Below are 17,092 nucleotides of genomic sequence, written 5' to 3'. Positions count from 1 at the left end.
ACCAACTTTTATTGAGCAGTTGCTTCATGCCAGGTGCTGTGCTGGTTCTGAACTGCTAGTACGTGAAGAATTACAAATTATTGATTTTGTGTGAGATCGTTAGTCCTTAAAGGAGTTCCCCAGAATCTTAGAATTGATCCCTTAGCAAGTAGGAGTGCTGGCCTTGGCTTAGCCATATTTCTGAAATCTTAACCATCCAAAGGGCTTTTGAATTTTTATGTTTGCTTTGATATTTAATGTAGTTAAAGTATATATTAAGTTATTCCTCTAAATATTTAATATTCTTATATAGTTAAAAAAACTAATGTCTTATAAAGATAAATCTCTTAAGAATTTAAACATTGCAAACTTAACTAGTCAAATTCTTCTAACTTAGTTAGAATTAAATTAATTGCAAACTTCACTAGTCTAAATTGAGTAGCATTGAGTCCCACATGCCTACTTCTCCTAAGTGCCTTTAGCAACATAAACTCAGATAAAGCAAACAAAAATCATGACAATAGTCACAAAATTTGTTTTCCTACATATGCTTAATTTTTTTTTTAATTTTTTTTTCAACGTTTATTTATTTTTGGGACAGAGAGAGACAGAGCATGAACGGGGGAGGGGCAGAGAGAGAGGGAGACACAGAATCGGAAACAGGCTCCAGGCTCCGAGCCATCAGCCCAGAGCCTGACGCGGGGCTCAAACTCACGGACCGTGAGATCGTGATCTGGCTGAAGTCGGTCGCTTAACCGACTGCGCCACCCAGGCGCCCCTTGCATATGCTTAATTTTACAAAACACTAATACTAAATTTAATTGATTCCTCATACTGTGTAAATTTATTTTGTGCCAACTTCGAGTAACAGAATCATTTATATTTGTGATTTCAAAAGAAATCGATTCAAAAGAAAAAAGAACATTGCTTTGCATTAGTCAAGGTTGCAGTATCCGGACTGGGTCACTGAGTGCTGTATTGGCCTCCTAGTCGTCGTAACAGTTCACTGATTATGTCGATGGGATTATTTGATCTGTGCTTTGTAACTTGGAACTATTGCCACCTTCTTCATTCCTGCTTATCCATCTAACTACTCTTAGTCCCAATGTATTTCATCTGAGTTTTCTATGGCTGCATATGTCTTACTGGAATTTTATTAGTGATTTGAGAAATTGTGTAGATAACATGAGAAGGTGCAAGTAGTTTTTATTTTTGTTTGCTTAGAGGAACTTCTCACTTAAAACAAATATATATATGTGTGTGTGTGTGTGTGTGTGTGTGTGTGTGTGTGTGTATTTAATAATTGTAATTTTACATGGAATTGTAAGAAGTAATAGGCACTTTACCCAGCTTCCTGCAATGGTAATATCTTGCAAAGTTATACTCGAACGTCACAACCAGGATATTACATTGATACAGTTAAGATACAGAACATTTCCATCATAAGGATCTCTCAGGTTGCCCTTTTATAAACATATCTACTTCCCTCTTGCTCCCACCCCGTTCTTTAACCCTGTCAACAACTAATCTGTTCTCTATTTCTATAATTTTATCATGTCAAAAATGTTAATGGGTGAAGATGCTCAAAAGGTATAAGCTTCCAGTTAGAAGATAAATAAATCTTGGGGATGTAATGTCCTACGTGGTGGCTATAGTTAACGATACTGTAGTGCACACTTTAAAGTGGCTAAGAGAGTACATCTTACGTGTTCCCACCACAAAAAACAAATGGTAATTCTATGAGGTGAGGGAGATGTTAATTAATGCTATTATGTTAATCATTCCTCAATATATTGAGTATATCAAATCAACCTATTGTACACTTTAAACTTACACAATATAATATGACAATTGTATCTTAATAAAGTTGGAAAAAAGACATTTTTGCAAAAGAATAGTGTTCATATTTATAACATTTATTCATAATAACAAATCACTCTTCAATATATATTTGAATAAAAAGAATTTTCATTACCAATTTAGTGAGATGAAATGCATAACAAAAAAACCCATCGGAAAAGACAATCGTCTGTAATATTTCCTCCTTTATTTAAAGTGTTACTGTATTTAAAATTATAGGGACTGAATACTCAAGGTCAAATGAATGTCTGCAAAGAAGTGGCTTTTCAAACAATGCTGAATTGTCTTATATTTATTATGATTAAGACAAAGAGTATGATGGTTGCCATCAGGCAAACAGAACTCACCATTCCACATTTTCTGTTAAGCAAAAGATCTATTACCTGCCTGAATGTCCTGAACGATGAATGGAATGGAATGATCACTGAACTGACATCAGAACAGCTGGGCTCTGTCAATAACAATAACAGGCCATAAGTATGACCTTGGACAAATCACTTTACTAATGTGTTCATTGGTGGGAAAACTGGATCAGATGACCTCTAAATACCTGCCAATTCAAGCAGAGTTTGTGGTTAATTTTTTTTTTTACATTATTATCGCTATTTTTTAAAAAATGTTAATTTATCACTCATCCAAATGCAGAAAAGTAAATTGTTAAATTAATTTAGTTTAGGGGCACCTGGGTGTCTCAGTGGGTTAAACATCCAACTTGGGTTCAGGTCATGATCTCCTGGCTCTGGGGTTCAAGCCCCATGTTGGGCGCTGTGTTGACAGCTCAGAGCCTGAAGCCTGCTTTGGATTCTGTGTCTCCCTCTCTCTCTGCCCCTCCCCTGCTTGCACTCTGTCAAAAATAAACAAACATTAAAAAAATGTTTTTAAATTTAATTTAGTTAAAAAAAAATCAATGTGAGAAGATATGAAGAAAGAATGCTGTCTGTAGACAGCAGAACAATTATTTGAAGTGGATATCTAGATGTGAGGACCTCCAGGGTCTTATCTGATACAGTCCAGTGAAAAATGAGCAATCATAGGATTTACCCAGTATATAGTTCACCCTTGAACAACACATATTTGAACATGGGTCCACTTATATGCAGACTTTTTTTCCAATAAATATACTGGAAAACTTTTTGGAGATTTGTGACAACTTGAAAAAAAAAACCTTGCAGAGGAGCTGCATAGCCTAGAAATAGTGAAAAAATTAAGAAAACAATCAGATATTCTTACAAGAATACACCATTACATACAAAATATGTGTTAACTGACTGTTTATATTATTGGTAAGACTTCTGGTCAATAGTAGGCTACCTGTAGTTGAGTCCGAGGAGTCAAAAAGTTATGGCACCACTAACTCCCGTGTTTTTCAAGGGCCAACCATACTGATGAGGTTCGGGGCAGATGGCCCTAAAATGTGCCACTTTGACATGTGGATTACTTTGAGCTGAAGTCAACCAAGGCCCAAAAGACTCAGGAAGAACTTTTACCTCCCTCCTTCAAGGCCTAAAAAGATTTAAGTAGAGGGCTTGGTCCAGGAAGAAACTATCACTAGAGATAATTACAAAGTTTATAGGCTAGGTGTTGTAAACCAGGGCTCCACAAGGCCAAGAGATCTAATTCTTTTGTATGTCCCACTGTCTTTCCATGGTATTGTAAACATTTGTTTACCAAACATTTGCTTTTCCCATCATCCTATGAATTTTCTTCCCCCTCTTTGAAGTCTCAGACCTCTACCTCAGGATGATGGCATATAAGCCTCAATTGCTTGACTGTCTATGGGACCCAGAGTGTTATGGGGCCCTCATATGTCTGTAATTAAATTTGTTTTTCTCTTAAAAAGATTTTTTTAATGTTTATTTTTGAAAGAAAGAGAGAGAGTGCAAGCAGGGAGGGGCAGAGAGAGAGGGAGACACAGAATCTGAAGCAGGCTACAGGCTCCAAGCTGTCAGCACAGAGCCCTATGCGGGGCACAAACTCATAAACTGTGAGATCGTGATCTGATCCAAAGTCAGATGCTTAACAACTGAGCCGCCCTGGCGCCCCTGTTTTTCTCTTTTAATTTGTTTTAGGTCAATTTAAACTACAGACTTTTTTTTTTAATTTTTTTTTCAACGTTTATTTATTTTTGGGACAGAGAGAGACAGAGCATGAACGGGGGAGAGGCAGAGAGAGAGGGAGACACAGAATCGGAAACAGGCTCCAGGTTCTGAGACATCAGCCCAGAGCCTGACGCGGGGCTCGAACTCACGGACCGTGAGATCGTGACCTGGCTGAAGTCGGACGCTTAACCGACTGCGCCACCCAGGCGCCCCAAACTACAGACTTTTTTTAAGATCAATTTAAACTATAGCCAAAGAATCCAGAAATGTAGAGTAAAATTTTTTCCTCTGCTACGATACTAATAGATAGTCATACATTTCTTCTGGAATGTGAGTTATCCTGGTGACCAGGGCAAGTTGATCTTTACATCTTCCCTGTTTGGTACACTGTCAGGTTCATAATAAGCACTCAGTAAATTTATCCTGACAAATGAAATAGTACAAGAGGTAGTTGAGCTGTTCGTGGAATTACACATTGTGAGTACTAAAAAAGACCTCATCCATCATGCAGCTATTTATTTATGTTATCTAAAATTCTCAACGTTGGCTGCAAAAGCTGAAGAGATTTTTAAAAATAGTGATGCCTACAATCCATACCCACATTTTCTGATATTATTGATTTGGAGTGGGTCCCAGCATAGTATTTTGTAAAAGCTTTCCAGGTGATTCAGCTAGGGCAGAAAAATGAGATCTTGCCTATTTTCGTCACTTTTCGAAGAGCCAGTCACAGATATTTGAGGTAATCAGTATGTGCATGCCCATGTCAGCACAGCGGGAACCTGTTCTCCTGACAAGTCAAGCAGAGTCTTCACATAACTGTGGGTGGTTTCCAGAGGAGCTGCTTTTGCCCACAAAAGGTAATTGACCTACACGAAAACAGAATAAACCATTAAAAGTTGATTCGAACACTTTTTTTTTAATTGTAGAAAAGGAATATGAATTCCTTTTAAGCATTTGAATGATTTATACCTGTCACTCATTCCATTGTGGGTTGTTTTTTATCCAAAGCAAGATTTCCTGAAGGTAATTAATATAGTAGGTAATATAGACAGAAAATTTTCGGTTTGACTCCGACCTCCACAATTACTGTTTGTACTTGGCCATGTTGCTCAAGTCCTTTAAAGTTAAATTTCCTCACCCTTAAAAGGGAAATAATAACATTTCTTCCACAGAGTTATTCTAAGGGTTTAATGAGATCATATATTTTAGAGAAACCTAGATACAATCCTTAATAAAGAGAAAGCATTCTCTAAGCAGTACTTTTAGTGTCTTTTTATGCTGTTCCTTGAACCAAAAAAAGGAAGTTATTTGAAGAGATTTTTGTTAAAATTCAGATGTTGATGTCAATACATAGTTTTTTGTTTTTGTTTTTGTTTTTCCAGTATTCAACCTACCTCTGTTACTTCCCTGTTTGTTTAATCATTGCAGGAAAGTAAATCCCTGAAATTTCCCTTGATGAGGAAATAAAAATCAGTTTATTTGTATCAACTGACAAAGCTCTGAATTTAGTAAGGGTAAATGTTGAGTCAACATTGAAGCTTTTTTTTTTTTTTTTTTTTCTCCCACCCAAAGAAATCCAACCTACACAGCTCTCAGCAAACTTACCCCAGACCTAGGGTCTGGTGCTCCCAGCAATGGCTATTTTCACACTCACCACCACTGGGTTGCTGCTTCTGTCCCACTGAATGTCATGGGGAAGGAAACAATGGCATCAAGCTAGCATGTCACCCGTGGAGCCAGGTCTGCAACAATGTATTGTTGCCACCTCCATCACCAAATAGTCTTATGAACACCACACCTTTGCACTGCCTGTAGCCACCCAGGCAAAGGAGAACAACTCCTTGTGGAGGCAATGCTCTAGGTCCCAGAGGAATGGGTGAGCGGAGTGAGAGGTGAGGTTCCCCTACTTACCTCAAAGCAGGATATTATGGAAAAAGAAGAATTTAAGAGGTGAGTTAGTGATAAACCACTTTTCCTACAGAAATTAAAAAAAAAAAAAAGAGGAGAACAATATGAAAGGGGAGGAATTACATGAAAGTGTATATGTAAATTCCCAACCAACTTTAAGGATAAATAAAGATAAAAAATGAGGCTTAATTCTTCCTGCTAAGAATAAAGGAAGAGATGTTCCTTCTCTCTTTTCTTAGAATATTTTCTTTTGTAAATTTGTAATTGTAAAATTTTTCTCTGTCCCTTTGAGTTATATGTACATCTTTTTTTTTGAAAAAAAACTTTTTAGTGTTTCTTTATTTTTGAGACAGAGAGAGACAGAGTGCAAATGGGGTAGGAGCAGAGAAAGAGGGAGACACAGAATCTGAAGCAGGTTCCAGGCTCTGAGCCGCCAGCACTGAGCCCAATGTGGAGCTTGAACCCATGAACCATGAGATCATGACCTGAGCCAAAGTTGGATGCTTACCCAACAGAGCCACCCAGGCGCCCCATTGTACATCTTTGTTTTTAAAATGTTGCAAGTTTTACAACTCAGGAATGTGTTGTTCAGGGAGCTGAGTGTCATCTCTTTATTTTTTATTTTATTTTTTTAAATTTTTTTTTTTCCAACGTTTTTATTTATTTTTGGGACAGAGAGAGACAGAGCATGAACGGGCGAGGGGCAGAGAGAGAGGGAGACACAGAATCGGAAACAGGCTCCAGGCTCCGAGCCACCAGCCCAGAGCCCGACGCGGGGCTCGAACTCACGGACCGCGAGATCGTGACCTGGCTGAAGTCGGACGCCCAACCGACTGCGCCACCCAGGCGCCCCTAGTGTCATCTCTTTAAAATATAGGCATCTAGGGAGAGCACTCTCTCCCTTGTCTGTGAAAGGGTAGGATTCTAACTTTTCAGGCATCTTGCTCTTCCCTTTGCACTCAATATTCCTGTCTCACTGACCCAGAGCCAATGGTATTTTTAATAACGTAGCTTTGGACACGGTGTCTTAGTACTTACATTATAGACTCACCTCAGCTTATACTTGTGGTCAACTAAATTTTTTAAGCAATTTTTTTTCCACAAGAATTTTGCCAAACCAGACATTATCCATTCTGAATTAAGAAAATTGATTTCCTTTTTGCAGCCATGTGAAAACTTATTTAACTCCCTGCAATTGGGCTTATTATTCCAGTATATTGAGTGTTTTGAGGTTTTATTTTATTCCCTAATGGGTTGGTCATTCCTCCCGCCTCTGTGCCACTCGGTGTTTATGTAGTGAGCATAACTTATACTCATTATATATATATGTGTGTGTGTGTGTGTATACACACACACACACACACACACACACACACACATATGTGTTTTTTTGTGTGTGTCTGAGAGAGAGAGAGAGAGAGAGAGAGAGAGAGAGTGAATGTGAGCAACGGAGGGGGATAAGGAGAGGGGAAAAAGAGAATCTTAAGCAGGTTCCATTCCCAGTGTGGAACCTCACTCGGGGCTCGATCTCACAACCATGAGATCATGACCTGAGCCAAAATCAAGATTTGGACACTTAACCGACTGAGCTACACAGGCGCCTCTATACTCACTATACTTGGATAAAGATATTGAACAAGATCAGAAACAACATTTTTTAGCCTGTTACATGAAGTCTTCTGCTAGGTAGAGACACTTTTTCTTAAATATATATATCTTGGGGAACAGTGGTACCACCAGCTGTAAACCTAATTCACTATATTATTTTTCAGCTGATACTCAACTTCTGCTCTTCAAAAGTTAAGAAACCTGTCCTTTTCTAACATTTTTTAAAGAGAAGACCCTACTGCCTATTTTTTTCCTGTACCAATAGGAAGCAGATAAGCTAGAACTGATTTACTCTTGGTGAAATCTTATTATTACTTAATGATTATTATCTTTTGCGTTTTTAGCTGTCTGTTTTAAAATGCATTCTAGAATATTTCATGAAAAGAAGTCACGCTTATCTGTCTAACTACATTTATTCCCCCCCCCCATGAAAACTGGAATATTTAATACCTTAAACTTCTACTTACACTATTTGTTATTCTTCGGATACTCTGAATGTCTGCCAATGGTTGGTTGGTATCTGCAAGTTATTTTAGTATCTTGAGGGACTGGATGTTTAGCTTCATGTCTCAGGATTTTTGTCTGTTTTATTCTCTATCCACCACCTCCCACCCCCTGGCTGGCGTCTAGGACAGAGCTTGGCACCAAGTAGGTGCTCAGATGATATGGGAATTTAAACAGTGAAAAGATGGTGGACTTTGGCATCATGTAGATCCAGGTTCAGACTTGAATTCTTGTCAGTTACCAACACAGTGGATTTTTTTTTTAAGTGGTTTAAACCTTTGTTTCTGTTTATACAGGCACCTATTACGCTATTAAGATGTTGTTCCTGCTCTCTGGCATTGTATGTTATTGGGGATTGTAGTAGATAGGGGGAAGCATTGCTCAGATCCCTCTTCAGGGAAGACCTCCCTGCCCAGCGATTAGGAACATGAGAGCCTCAGCTGTTAACATCTGGTCTGCTTTAGCTTCCAGGCCATGGTTACACTCTTCTTGGGGCAGCCTCTGGCTAATGATGAGCAAGAAGGTGGTGAGAGGGCCATTACTCTCAATGCAGGACTTCTCTAACAAGCTATCTTTGCTTCAGAGCTCTGGCTGGGCTGAAGGGGGACTTTGTCTAGTGTGCATTACAGTCTGATGGCTCTTCCAGCCAGGAAATTTCTTTCTTCATTTCTTCCCTTGAGTAACTCATACTCTTTAAGCTCGCAGATCAAGCACCACAGCTTTAGGACAATCTTCCTGATTAGGCCTGATTTCCCTATTAAAAACTCCCATAGCACTTTATCTTAGATGAACCTAATTTTTTCAACTATTTGATTCATATGTGTTTCCAACATTAGCCTGAAAGTGCCATTGTGTTTATTTTTGCTTGCTATTGTATTGCTTTGGCCTGGAACAATGGGTGATAGTTATTAAAATAATCAATAAACATTTGGGGAATTGAGGAAGTAGTATGTAGATATTATAAGGAGTTTGACCTTCATACACCAACTAGTCATTTAAGTTTTGGTGTTTAGAATGAAATATTTCAACATATTTAGGACTATAGCTTTGACGGTAATGCAAAAGATTGTACAGAGGGTTGAGGTCATGAAGATAAAGAATTTAGAGAGAACATTAATAAGAATGAAGGAAAGGGAATAGAAACATAAGAAATTGGAGAGGAAGATACATTGGAGCTTAGTGAGTGTTGAATGTGAGAGGCTAACAAAGTGTTTTATTACTAGAAAAATGATAAATTAGTCAAGTTACTGTGAGTGAAGATTTCTCCTTGATGAGCTTTAACCACCTACTGGGTTTTTATTTACCCTGGTACCCTCCGTTGTGCTGAAAATAGCCAGAGAACCAGGGCAATTTAACACTTGTCCTTTTGCTCAAGGCTACATCTAGTAACTTAATTATTTCTTCCGTGCAGGGTAGAAATAGTTCAATTTATTTGCTTAGTGATTTTAATGAAAAACAGGTCATCTTAAGGAGATCTTATTCTACTCTTGTAAAAGTTAAGAACAGAGCAGGCAGTAAGTTATCTGTTATACTCTACACTGATTTACTTGTATTTCCAACATGGAACTTATTTCTTTGAAGAAATACACAATGCTTAACCTCTTGAAAAAGAGTGATCATTATAAGGTATTCCTGGGACTAATTACTGCTTTATGCACTAAAAGGTCAGCTCACACTTGCTGCCCATGGGCTTGCCTTTTTCCCCCACTCTAAACTTGATAAATTCTCCTTTCCATAAGAGCATAGAGAAAGGAAAGTGTACTGTGACCTTGTTAAGAGAAAAAGCCATGTTTTATTTTTCTTTGTAGCCGTAAGTACCTGAAAAGTATTAGTAAGTGTTCAAAGAAGGCATGAAGGAAATAAGATCCAGCATAAAAAAAAATTATATAAGGAAATGTAAAAAAGATACCATGAATGGAAAAGAAGAAGAAAATAAACTGGAGATGAAATGCTCTGGATGAAATGTTTGTTTAAAGAGAAATTGTAAAAGAGAAAAGGGAAGAATGGAATGACAGGACGGAAGGAAGAAAGTGGAGTCGAGAAAGATGAGTGAGGAAGAGGCAGGAAGCCTGGGTCATTTTTAAGTATTTGTTTGAGTGACCCTGACATTGAAATCTACTGGGCTTCTATATGACCAATAGTCATCTCTAGGGGCACCAAGTGCAATTAGCAGCTAATATAGGAATTGATATCTACTTATGCTACTTAAAAATACAAACATTGCTAAGCTATGGGTACTGACTAGCTCTCTACCCCTTATCTGCAGAGGATACACTCCAAGACCCCCCAGTGAATGTCGGAAAACATGGGTATTACTGATGCCAGAAGGCTAGGTCCGATGACCCAGATGGGGTCCCGCAGGACCAGTCAAGAAGGTCCTTGGCTTCATGCAGAGTAGAAATCAAAATGAGACAGCAGAAAGTGAGAGCAGGGTTTACTGAAGATATAGTGAAAGCAGGTACAGATGGAGCATCCGGGAGACGCAGAAAGAAAATGGAGGATGAGTCTTTTCTTCGCTTGGGGTTTGGGGTTTTTATTGACAATTGTGGTCAAAGGAAAGGACATAACTAAGAAAATTTTAGGCATGATTTACCTAGACATGTGCCATATAAATTAGCAAAAAGCAGAAACTCCACTAAGGCTCTTAAAAAAATTATTTAAATTCTACTCACCATATAGTGTAACATCGGTTCAGGTGTAGAATTTAGTGATTCATCACTTACATAAAATACCCAGTGCTCATCATAACAAGTACCCTTTTTAACACCTATCACCAATTTAGCCCAACCCATCCACCTCCCTTGTAGCAACCCTCAGTTTGTTCTCTATAGGTAAGAGAACTCCCTCTCTTTTTTCTACTAAGGCTCTTAAATAGGGACTTTAATAAGATACTTCCCTCAGTTATAAATTAAAGGATACAAAGAAACGGAGGTAAAAATAGTGACAGAAAAAGTGTTTGCTAAAACTGAGACAGAGAAAGAACAACACTGAAAAATGGGAATATCCATTTTGTTAATTTTGAATAGAAGGTGGTTTGGGCACTGAGTAAGCACCTTTTTTATCCCCTGCCTTTTCAAACATTTGAGTAATTTACCAAATATGAAATCAGGAAGACACTGAAAAAGTGATGCAGATTTACCACTGCTTTGCTAGAGAAACCAATGAAACAGCATTATTATATATCATCATGGTTTCTTATCATAGAGGGCCAAATAAAAATGAGAAATGTATATTTTCCAATTAAATATCATCTTCTCTGATGGCTATTTTATATTTCACAGGCAGAATTGCGATAGATAAAAAAATGGAAATTCTTATAAATTAGTTGTTTATCAACTGGCTAAAGTATTTTTGGAGAGCAGTGACAACTGGTTTTGTTCTGATTGCGTCTATAAAATAGCTTAGGAAAGAGAACTGAAGAAACACAATAGGACCCAATTGTTTTGTTGTTGTGTTTATAGCTTTGTATTATTTTAAAATTCTGTTTTCTACGTCTTCAAAGTTTAATTTACATACAATAAAACTCACCTGTCTTAGTTGTCCAGTGAGTTTGAGGAATGTAAACAGCCATGAAACCATACTATCAAGACACCCAACATTTCCATCAACCTAAAAGTTTCCATTCTGGGGTCAAGACTTTTGAGAGAAGATTATGATTTTATATTTGCTAGGTAAGCAAACATTTGAAGAAGTGGTTTCACGAAAGTGCTTTTCAGAGCCCAAGGTACTTTTTATACAAAATTCCTAAATATTTTAGCAAAACTGAGTGCAAGGTGGATCTGAGTCTGTAGTGTCAGCAGCACTTTAGAGACACATATAGACTAAATGAATGTCAACAATGTCACCACTCTGTTGGTTTAAAATAAGATCCAGTCCCTGTAAAAGCAAATACTAAACGTTACAGTAAATTGTACACACTATGAGGTAGTATCATCCTTGCATTCCAAAGGATCAAACGTGTCAAAACAAAATTGCCCTGGACATAGTTCAGCAGTTAAGGAAGACTTTACTCAGTTTGAGCTCAACGCTACAGAAACAAATAGCAAGGTTGGAGAGTTTCAGAGCTGGAGGAGGGGGTGCCACAGGACATCTGCATTTGCTGATTGGCCTTACTGAAAGGGAAAGTAAACTTTCTCTTATCTTCATGACAGAGGTAGGTTTTTTTTTTAAAAGATTTTATTTATTTTTTTTTAAGTAATCTCTACACCCAACATGGGGCTCGAACTCACAACCCCAAGATCAAGAGTTGCATGCTTCACCAACTGAGACAGCCAGGTGCCTCTGACAGAAAGTAGTTTTAAAACTTGGAGCAAGGCATCCAAAGAGGTTAGGTCCTTACCCGCCCACACACCACACTGGAGTAAAAGGGGGCTATTTTTCTTGATTGACAATATTTCAAAGGGATGGTTCTCAGGTCCTTGAGGAAGACAGTCCTGGGACATAAAATAACTAAGAGGCTTTTGAAACATCTCAAGGGGGCAGAGAAAGAATATAAAATTATGAATTTTCTAAAGTAAATGTTCTAAAAAAAGAGAGAGAGAGACCTAGAATCTGGGAGAAGTCTGAAGTTTAATCAGGTTAAGAAGCATGTTAAGTCCCTCTTGGTCAAACCTGACCTTGGAGTTCTTTAAGAGTTCACCTCCCTTTCTGTTCTTGATTTGCCTTCAGCTGAAGCACATTCTAACAATCAAGAGTGCCTCTCACGTCTCTATACCTAAGAGAACCAGCAATGGGAAAAGGGAATTATTTTCTTCCTTAGCCCAATGTTTACCTTATTTTCTGCCTCATAATTAAACTTTTCTGAGAATGACTGACAGCAAAAATACTTTTACTTTCTCTGAGAAATCCAAAGCTGGTCATCCATCCCTGTGAGTTCCCAATGATCCAGACAGAATAATCACTGTGATGCCGTTTACAAATCTAGGCTCCTCAGCCTTAGATGACAGCATTGCAATCAGAATCTTCAGAGTCAAGCCAAGGAAATGCCTTTTTACATACTTCTTTCAGTATCTGTAGTCCCCATCTCCAGTGAGTAATTATTTTGGATAAGATTCATAGAACCTATCAAGAACAAGAAAAAATTGTAGGCAATTGGAAATTATCAAAACAAATCTGTAATGCATTGATTCTGTCAAAGCTCTTCAATTCATAGTATTAAGTTCATTTTGGAGCATCTATATTTGGGTTTCTCCACCGTATATGAAGGTTCCCTCAAAATAATGAGGAAGTTCTTGTGTTACTAAAAGGGCCCTCTCAGAACAGAAGTGTCTTTCCCAAAGGCAAATTTTAGTTTTCTCCCTTGGTAGGCAAGAACTGCTTGAAGTCCCCTAAATGTTAGTTCTTTTCCAGCCTAATAAAAACTTTGCTATCCTATCTATACCAAGCGCCCTGCTGCAATTAGGTTATGATAATTGACCAGCATCTGCCCTCTTTCCATATCCCTTCAGGTAATTCAGTGTGATGATTGCCTACAGCTGTTAAGATTGAATTTGGAATGTATTCTGTATCTAGGAGCATTCTAGTAATTCCCATTAGCATTTAAAATTAATGTTTTCAGGCTGTTAGGAAAATAGACAACTCTAAATAATGAAGGATTTATATTTCCCCTGATATATAGAAAGAGTTATATTCTCTGGATGGGGCTATATATCTCCTGTCCAGGTTAATTATTGTTTGTGTGCATTGACCAAGAGAAAAAATATACCAGGGAGCTGTGTTTTTCGCCCTCCCTAACTTCAGAAACAAATTTAGAAAATGAATAGAAGAAAAGAAACTATAATCTTTGAACTTCTAAAGCAAGTAGTATCCTAATAGGATACATGCCTCAATTTGTCAAAATTCTAAGGGAGAAAATGTTCATTTCAATTACAGGAAGCTAATATCAGATGTAGTCTATGACTGGACATTCAACTTGGTAACTCAGAACAAATGAAAGAGATTATTTTAATTTTAAACAAAATCTTATTGAAAATCTGAAGTTGATAACAATAATCCCCAAAGCCAAGTAACCATGAAATAGGCTATTTCATACAGGATATAGTTGAGTAAACTAGAGAGCAGTGTCATCTGCAGGAACATCTATGGTTTAAATGGTGCTATTTTCTAAGTGTAATGAGTAGGGAAATTCCTTCCATCTGCAGAGTACTGTCAGAGCTCAGTACTGAATCAGGTAACAACTTTTTTAAAGAGGTAACAGTGGGACTGGAGAAGGTATTGAAGCAGGGGAACCAAAAGTGCATAGGCCATGTGGGAGTAAAAAACTAAGTGTTCTTGGCCATCAAATTGGAAGACTAATGTGGTTCAGTGCCATCAGTGAAACAAGAAAGTGGTGCGAAATAATGATAAAGAGGTGGGCTGCAGAGGCCAGAACCTTCTGAGACCCAGGCGTAGACACAGACCCAGTCCTGATTAAAGGTCAGTGTTAGAGCCTCACCAGGTGAGCACTATTACCGTAATCTCCCTTTATCCCCAGCTTCCATTTCTCTTTCCATGGTTTCCCAGGGTCAACAGCTCTCTAGAAGTACAGGATCCTCCTTCTGTTGCATGGTCAGAGAGCCAATAGCAGCCCTACACTCCATCACAGCGCCCACATCATTCACCTCATCACGTGGGCATTTTATCTTCCCACAGCATCACAAGAAAGGTGAGTATAGTCCAATAAGATTTTGACAGGAGGAGAGAGAGAGAGAGAGAGAAAGACCCCATTCACATAACTTTTAGTACGGCCTATCGTTATAATTATTCTATTTTATTAATTATTGTTGTTAATCTCTTACTGTGCCTAATGTATGAATTAAATTTTATCCTAAGTATGAAAGTATAGGAAAAAACATAATATATATAGGGTTCAGTGGTCTCCATGTTTTTAAGCACCCATGGGGGGGGTCTAGGAAGGTATCCCGCACAGATAAATTTGGGGGTGGGGAAAACTGTTGTATGAGGGAGCAACTTGGGAAGTTTATACTCTACAGTCAGCTGGCAAGATGTCAAGAATAGCTGAATATATGTGTGTTAGTAGCATTTTTGTGAGAAACATTTGAACCTTTCAGAAAACGGGCAGAAAAAACAGCTCGTGGTGGATTCTTAAGTTAGGGGTAACCTCTAGAAGAAAAAAAATCACGTGTAACTGTTAAGCTATTAGAACGGATTTGAATCCATGAAATGGAAGTTAGGAAAGCGCAGAAGGAGGAAGGGGAGAAAAAGACTAAATGATAGTAAATAAAATTAAGTTACATAGAAGAGCTAAATCTTTTTTTTTTTTTCTGGTATAAGTGAGTAATATATTATTTATTTAATGTGTATTTTTTTTATTTATTTATATATGAAATTTATTGTCAAATTGGTTTCCATACAACACCCAGTGCTCATCCCAAAAGGTGCCCTCCTCAATACCCATCACCCACCCTCTCCTCCCTCCCACCCCCCATCAACCCTCAGTTTGCTCTCAGTTCTCAACAGTCTCTTATGCTTTGGCTCTCTCCCATTCTAACCTCTTTTTTCTTTTTTTTTTTTCCTTCCCCTCCCCCATGGGTTCCTGTTAAGTTTCTCAGGATCCACATAAGAGTGAAACCATATGGTATCTTTCTTTCTCTGTATGGCTTATTTCACTTAGCATCACACTCTCCAGTTCCATCCACGTTGCTACAAAAGGCCATATTTCATTTTTTCTCATTGCCACGTAGTATTCCATAGTGTATATAAACCACAATTTCTTTATCCATTCATCAGTTGATGGACATTTAGGCTAGAAGAGCTAAATCTTTATGTGATGTTAGTAAACACGGTTGAATACCGACATCTAGAAATTCTCCTCTCCATAGAAGCACAAAAACATCTTGCAAAAATGATCATAGATTCGACTTTATCGGGACTTCAGAAGTCTGCCAAAGGCTTACTGCAGTCCAGGGAGCATTTATTGAAGAATAATGATTGAATCAGGATAGAAAGAGGGAGCACGGTGGTGGTTTCAGTAGCTTAGTTCCATCCTTAGTTCCAGTGTTTTCAAAACAAATAGCCAACATCTGTGGTGACAACTAGCAGCCTGGAAGCCACTGGAAGGAGCAGAACCAAAGCAAGGCAGCTTGCTCAATGCCTCATTCTCAGAGTTATCATTATTGGACCTCCCCGTTGGGTCCCTGGAAGACCCCGTTCGCAATGCTGTGTTTGGACTCGGAACTCACTCGTGTGAAATGCCTTTTCCTCCAGAGGTGGGAAAAATGGATGATGGGGGAGAGGGGGTAAGCGTTTATCAGAAAACAGAAAGTTATGGGGTTTTACCCCACCCTGCTGGGACCGCAGTTGCCGTGAGCCAGGCCCTCTTTCTGCGGGGCCCTGGTTGCTGCCGCTGTCACTGATGCCTCTGCTGCCAAAGCTGCTTGGGCGCCGGGGCACCAGAGTGTGGGGGAAAGAACAAATGAAAGAGTCCCCCTCGCTCTCTGAGGGTCCGGGGATCCCTTTCCTGCTCCTGAAGCCACAACTGCAGCGCTGCTCTTGAGGTTCTCCTTCGATCCTGATGCCCACGTTAGGTTTTAGCCTGTGTGCAGTGGAAGCCTCAGGATTCTGGAGGAAAGATAAGTAAAAATGGCAAGCATGCCACTGGTCCCGGGGTTCTGTACTTAGAAATCTGCTCTCCTTCACCGACCCACCTGCCACAATTTACACTGTTGAGTCTTCACATAGCTGTTCCCGGCTTTCTCTCCAGGTTTCAGAGCAGCTTTCAGCCGGAGAGGCAGGAGCAACGTGTGTTTCCTCCTCATTCAGAACCAGGCCCCGATCGATTTTTTCCTTCTTTCTCTTTCTGGGCAATTTCAATTGTGCAATCTGGTCATCTTTGGCATAATTTTTAAAATAATTTTTTAAGGTTTGCTTATTGATTTCGAGAGAGAGAGAGAGAGCGCGCATGAGCAGGGGAAGGGCAGAGAGAGGGAAAGAGAAGATCCCAAGGAGGCTCTGTGCTGTCAGCTAAGAGCCCAGCGTGGGGCTTGAACTCAGGAATCATGGGAGCTTGACCTGAGCAGAAACCAAGAGTCAGGCGCTTAACCAACTGAGCCACCCAGGCGCCCCTGGCATAATTTGTTTATGTGTTCATTCTGATACAAGACAGACAAAATGGAAAGGAGGAAAGGGAAGAGGAC

General features: G+C 38.9%; 1 pseudogene; it reads right to left on the bottom strand.

The window, feature by feature from the left end:
• The window catches only part of LOC121029246 (ZAR1-like protein), a 75,759-nt pseudogene extending 59,045 nt beyond the window's left edge, over window positions 1-16,714 (bottom strand).
• Between the last annotated feature and the right edge of the window lie 378 nt (window positions 16,715-17,092).

The sequence above is a fragment of the Herpailurus yagouaroundi genome, unplaced genomic scaffold (genome assembly GCF_014898765.1).
Source record: "Herpailurus yagouaroundi ecotype Mexico unplaced genomic scaffold, PumYag 139, whole genome shotgun sequence".
Classification (NCBI taxonomy): Eukaryota; Metazoa; Chordata; class Mammalia; order Carnivora; family Felidae; genus Herpailurus; species Herpailurus yagouaroundi.
This window is presented reverse-complemented; position numbering and strand designations above follow the sequence as displayed.